Source organism: Psammomys obesus, unplaced genomic scaffold (genome assembly GCF_907164565.1).
Source record: "Psammomys obesus unplaced genomic scaffold, mPsaObe1.curated_primary_1811, whole genome shotgun sequence".
In the NCBI taxonomy this organism is placed as follows: Eukaryota; Metazoa; Chordata; class Mammalia; order Rodentia; family Muridae; genus Psammomys; species Psammomys obesus.
The window spans coordinates 10,488,780-10,494,779 of record NW_026591598.1 but is presented as its reverse complement, the minus strand read 5'-3'; positions in this window follow the sequence as shown (position 1 = coordinate 10,494,779).

Below are 6,000 nucleotides of genomic sequence, written 5' to 3'. Positions count from 1 at the left end.
GTGTGTTTAGGAGGGCCACAGCACACATGTTCATCAAAAAACAACTTACAGACGTTTTGTTATCTCCATCCACAATATGGTTTCTAGGAATTGAACTCTGGTCATTATGCTTGACAAAAGCCTTCTTTTTGGTTTTGATTTTTTGAGACAGGGTATCTCTGTGTAGCCTTGGCTGTCCTGGATTCACTCTGTAGACCAGGCTGGCCTTGAACTCAGAGATATCCCTGCCCCTGCCTCCCTGAGTGCTGAGATTACAGGCATGTGCCCCCACATCTGGCTGACAACAGCCATCTGACTGGCTCCAGACTCCTTTTTGAGAGAGAGGGAGAGAGACAGATCTGTCTCACTTAGGTTGTCCAGGCTGGCCTTGAACAAATTCAGCCTCCTAGGAAGCAGTGATCACCAGCCTATACCACCAGACCTGGTTTGGGGACACCTTTTGTGTTGTGTGCTGTGTACACAAGGTTAGTTTTCCAGAACACAGAGTCTAAGAGCATATCTGTGTCTGGGGAGGTAGCTCACTGGCATAGAGTACTTTCTGTGCTAGCTTGAGGACTTCAGTGTGAATTCCAGCATCCATGCCAAAAGCTTGATGTCGCCTGGTGCACACATATAACCCGCTGCTGTGTGGGCAGAAATAGTGTTGCTAGGGTTTGGCAGCTGTGAGTCTAGTTCCAGGATCCATGAAAGACCTTGTCTCTACACCTGTTTCATTCCCTGTTGAGGATCATGGGCTGTGTTAAGACATAGCTCAATTTCTGAATAACTTCTGCTGTGTGGGATTTCACTTCTTCACAATTACCTGGAATTTCTATGATGTCTGGTAGGCCGCTCAGAGGTAACAGCTGCCTTGTAAAATTGCCCCTGGACCCTCACACTGGATCTCTAGTCTTCTGAGAGCCACAGCCTGGAACGTGCTCCATAGGGATCCGTCCCTAGTGTGAGAACAAGGATGAACAGTATGTTTGGATGGATATGAACTCGTGTGAAGGTAGCTGGCTGTGGTGGCCCACACCTGTAATCCAAACAAGACTGACTCATTCCCAGAAATCCAAACTAAAAGTCAGTGTGTTGTATGCCTGTCAATCCCGCACTCTGGAGGTTAAAGACAGTGCTGGCTACATACTGAGTTGGAGGCTAGCCTGAGACCCTGCTTCAAAAACAAACAAAAGACATGACCTAACAGTATTTCCTCACAGAGCCCTCAAGACCTGTCTTACTTGGAGCCTGGCCCCTCCACAGAACTTCAGCTCCTCGAGACCAACTGGTATCTCCTTATTTTGGCAATGTATTGTTTTGCTTCTGCAATCTCTTAGGTCAGTCATCCCACAGATAACTGCCACGCTCATTTCCTTAGTTCTTTATAGTGTCTGCTCACTTGTTATCAGAAAAGCTACCCTACCACCCACCCTATGAAAAATGGCAACTCCTCCACCCCTGTGCTCTGTGCTTCCTATTTTCTTTCACTGCTTTGCTTTTTTGTTGTTGTTGTTGTTGTTTTGTTTTGAGATAGTGTCTCCATGTAGCTCTGCCCAGCCTGGAACTTGCTGTGTAGATCAGGCTAACCTTGATTCACAGAGATCTGCTTGCCCCTGCCTCCCATGTGCCTCTGTTCCTTCCTTCCTTCTTTTTTTTTTTCTTTCTTTCTTTTTTTTTTTTTTTTTTTTTGGGACAGGGTTTTTCTGTGTACCCTTGGCTGTCCTGGAGCTCACTGTAGACCAGGCTGGGCTTGAACTCACAGAGATCCATCTACCTCTGCCTCCCAAGCTGTTTTTGTTGTTGTTTTTGATACAGGGTTTCTCTGGGTAGCTCTGGCTGTACTAGAATTTGCTCTGTAGACCAGGCTGGCCTCAAACTCAGAGATCTGTCTGTCTTTGTCTCCCAAATCCTGGGAGTAAAGGTGTCTACCACCACTGCCCAGGGGCCTTTGTTTTTGTTTTTTGACTCCAAGACTTTCAAAGAAAAACAAATACTATTGTAAACCTTTTTAAAAATATATTTATTTTTATTTATGTGTTATGTATATGTCATGTGTGTGCAGGTTCCCTGGGAGGCATGAAGAAGGTGATATGTCCCTTGGAGTTGGAGTTACAGGTGTTCCCCAAGTACCTTGACACAAATTAATGGAACTTGTGTTCTCTGGCAAGCAGGAAACAGTTCTTAAATCCTAAAACAATACAGGGAGGAGGTAGCGCATACCTTCGATCCCAGCACTTGGAAGACAGAGGCAGGCAGATCTCTGAGTTGGGGGCCAGCCTGATCTACAGAGTGAGCCCAGGACAGCCAGGACAATTTAGTGACACCCTGTTTCAAAAACAAACCAAAGTAATGAATAAATTAGTTTAAACATTTTTATTTTAGCATAGTGTGGTGGCACATGCTTTTAATCCCAGAACTTGGGAGGCAGCAGAGGCAGGTGGATCTCTCTCTCTCTCTTTCTCCCTCTCTCTCTGGTTTTTCAAGACAGGGATTCTCTGTATAGGCCTGGCTGTCCTGGACTCATCATGTAGACCATGCTGGCCCCACATTCACAGGGATCTGCCTGCCTTTGCCTCCCCGAGTGCTGGGATTACAGGCTTGCACCTCTGTGCCCGACACAGTGGATCTCTTGTGAATTTGAGGCCAGCCTGGTCTACATAAGAAGTTTGTGAGTGTTTTGCTTGCATGTATGTAGATACACCACATACCACACACATACACCAGATCTCCTGGATTTAGAGTTCCAGATGGTTGTGAGCCACTGTGTGGTGCTGGGAATCTCTATTTTTGTTTTGTTTTTTTTCCAAGACAGGGATTTTTAGATATCCCTGGCTGCCCTAGAACTAAACTCTCAAGCTGGCCTCAAACTCACAGATTTAAGGATATAGTGGTGTGCTAACACACCTGGAAAATTTTATTTTATTTGTAATTGTGTGTTCATGTGTGTGGATACATGTGGAGACTAGGTTCTCTCCGGTCCTTGTAGGTTTTAGAGAGAATCTCATGTAGGCAAGACTGGCTTTGTAGTTCTGCCTCTACTTCCTAAGTCCTGATATGACAGGCCTGGCTGTCATTCCACGGCTTGTTAGATTTCTGTTCTGTGTAGAAGTTAGCCTATAGGACCACTGAATTTGTTGCCATTATTATTATTATTATTATTATTATTATTATTATTATTCTGCCTAGATTTACTGTAATGACCTTCTAATTCCTGACCTCTCTTTTCCCACAGTGCACTGGGACTTACTATACTATTAATCTTTTAATAGTATTTGTGGCAAAGCAATGAGGTCCTTACGTCTTTGCTTAATTCTCCAGGCTCATGTGGTGCCACACTCTTCATTAAGAGCCCGCCACAGCAACCATCAGTCCTCACCAGCGCCAGCCTCTTCCTCATTTTGGGTCTTGGCACACATTGTCCTCTTGCTAGCTTCCTTCCTCCTCTGGCCAATACCTCATGGTGCTTCAAGTCTGGGCTACAGCTCATCCCTCAGCAAGAGCTTCGATGTTCTGAAGAGGTCATTTGCCTGTACTTCCTCATTGAACTTTGCACAGCTATAATGGACTCACTTTGAATAGCCATTTGCATGGTTTCAATTTCCTTAATTAGTCTATAAACTCTGAGGGAAAGTGTGCTGTAAGCCTTTCTCTCTATCACATTGTAGAGCCCTGAACAGATGCTGTTAAAAACGCTCCAGTGGCAGAGCTGAGAGAGAACCTAAACTCGGTTCCTGTATAGTATTCTTCTCCCCACGCCCTGCAATACAGTCATCCCCTCCACACTGCCCTTCCTCCTTCCCAGTGATTAAACATATCAGATTGGTGTTTTCTGGTTATTTAGGAGCCTGTGAAAGCCAGTCTGGTAGACTAACCCAGGGTAAGCGTTACTCTTTCCCCCCAAGAAAATTTTAGCATTTAGCTGGGAACTCCTGCAGAAGGTAATCTTACAAGAGCTAATCAGAACACCAATATACATAAAGTAAAAAGGAATGAATTAACTAGGAGGGCCATGGGAAGAGAGGAGGGATGGACAGTGGGGTTGGGAGGGAATGAGGGAGGTGGCTACAGGTGGGATACAAATGAAGAAACTGTTAGAAGAACCCCCATCATCTCTTAATGAGATCACACAAAAGGAACCTACAGTATACCAGACATTTTCTATGGCTTTCATTGGTTTTTACTTATTTATTTTTATTTTCAATTTTTTTTTATCTTTATTTTTGTGGTAAACTTGTTAGGCAGGTTGTGTTATCCTCTTTCTTAAAGGAAGGAATCTGAGAGGTGCAATCATTTTTCTAGTGTTGTGCATGGGCTAGAGAGACCAGTATTTAGACTGTATTTAGACTCATGCTCTTAGGAGATAAATACTGGTCTAATTCTCTTTTTTACAAAACCTTGCTGCCTCCAAGTGTAGGCAACTACTGATACAGTTTCTATAGAAGCCTGGGCCATGGGGTTGGCTGGCTGGTTATCCTTCATAAAAAGCATTACTAGAGGGGCTGGGGAGGTGGCTCAGAGGTTAAGAGCACTGGCTGTTTTCCCAAAGGACCAAGTTCAATTCCCAGCCCCCATGTGGCAGCTCACAGCTGTCTGTAACTCCGGTGCCAGTGGAATCTGACACCCTCACAGACATACATGCAGGCAGAACACCCATATACATATAATAAAAATAAGTGAATTAACTAGGAGGGGAATGGGAGGAGAGGAAGGAGGGAAGGAGGGTGGGATTGGGAGGGAATGAGGGAGGTGGCTACAGTTGGCATACAAAGTGAATAAACTATAATTAATAAAAAAAAAGTAGAGCAAGAGAAACTGAAAAAAAAAAAGCATTACTAGGTTTCTCTCGTTCACTTAGTGGGAGCTCCACTCAAACTGACATTTTAACATGCACTTTGGTGCCTGATCTTACTCACTTAAACCACAGGCGTGTGTATAAGCAGCAAAAAAACGCCGTGCACTTTGAGCGATTTATGAAGTCAAGTCCAAGATTCTTGGCCTTTTACTCCTGAGCCCATCAAAGCCTTGTCTATCTAGCAAGCGGATGGTATTGGGCTAACGATGTTGCATTGCTCATGTGCCCACCGTAGGCAGCAACAAAGCCTATCATTAAATAGCTCTGTACAGAATGACTTTTTGTAATTAAAAATGTCTTTGGATAGTACATGCCTTTGATAGCAGCACTCAAGAGGCAGAGGCAGGCAGATTTATGGGTTCAAGGCCAGCCTGGTCTACCTAGTGAGTTCCAAGACCCAAAGGGGCTTTTTTTTTGGGGGGGGGGTACCCTGTCTCAAACAAACAACCCAACAGAATAAAGAACAAAAACAACAAAATGTCTTTGTTCATCCTTCATCCTTTGGATCACCTCTGTATCTTAGCTCCTGAACACATGATTTCTTTTCAAACCCTCGAAAGGACGATATTATGTTCTTCTTTGTGTCAAAAGCACCGGTCTATTTATTTATTTGTTTGTTTTCGAGACAGGGTTTCTCTGTGTAGCCTTGGCTGGTCTGTACTCGATTTGTAGATCAGGCTGGCCTCGAACTCAGAGATCCGCTTGCCTCTGCTTCCCTGATTACAAGCATGAGCCAGGGCGCCGGGCGGCAAGGGTCTATTTGATAGCTTGGTAGCATGGGCAGAATGCTTAATCTCGGCTTTCCCAGCAGTAACAGGGGAGGTTGATAGCCACTTTGAACTTGGTGAAAGCTTCTAAGTTTAATGTGTCGAAAAGCACTTAATAACAAAAGCCCTGCACACAGCAGGTACCGGAATAACATTCATTTTCCTGTTCTCAGATCAAGGATATTTCCTCCTAGGGTCCCACGGGACTTTATAGGTGCGCCAGAAACGGTGGAAGTCTGTGCGAAATTGTGTGCGTATGTGTGAGGTTTTTTTTCTTTTCTTGGAAATAAAGCCCAGCGTGAAATAGATTTTGGGGTCAGTGACTTCTCTGCAAAGGGACTGTGTATTTTCTTCCTCCAAAGCCAAAGGGAGGGCAGCGGGGGCCGGCTTTTTACTACTTAG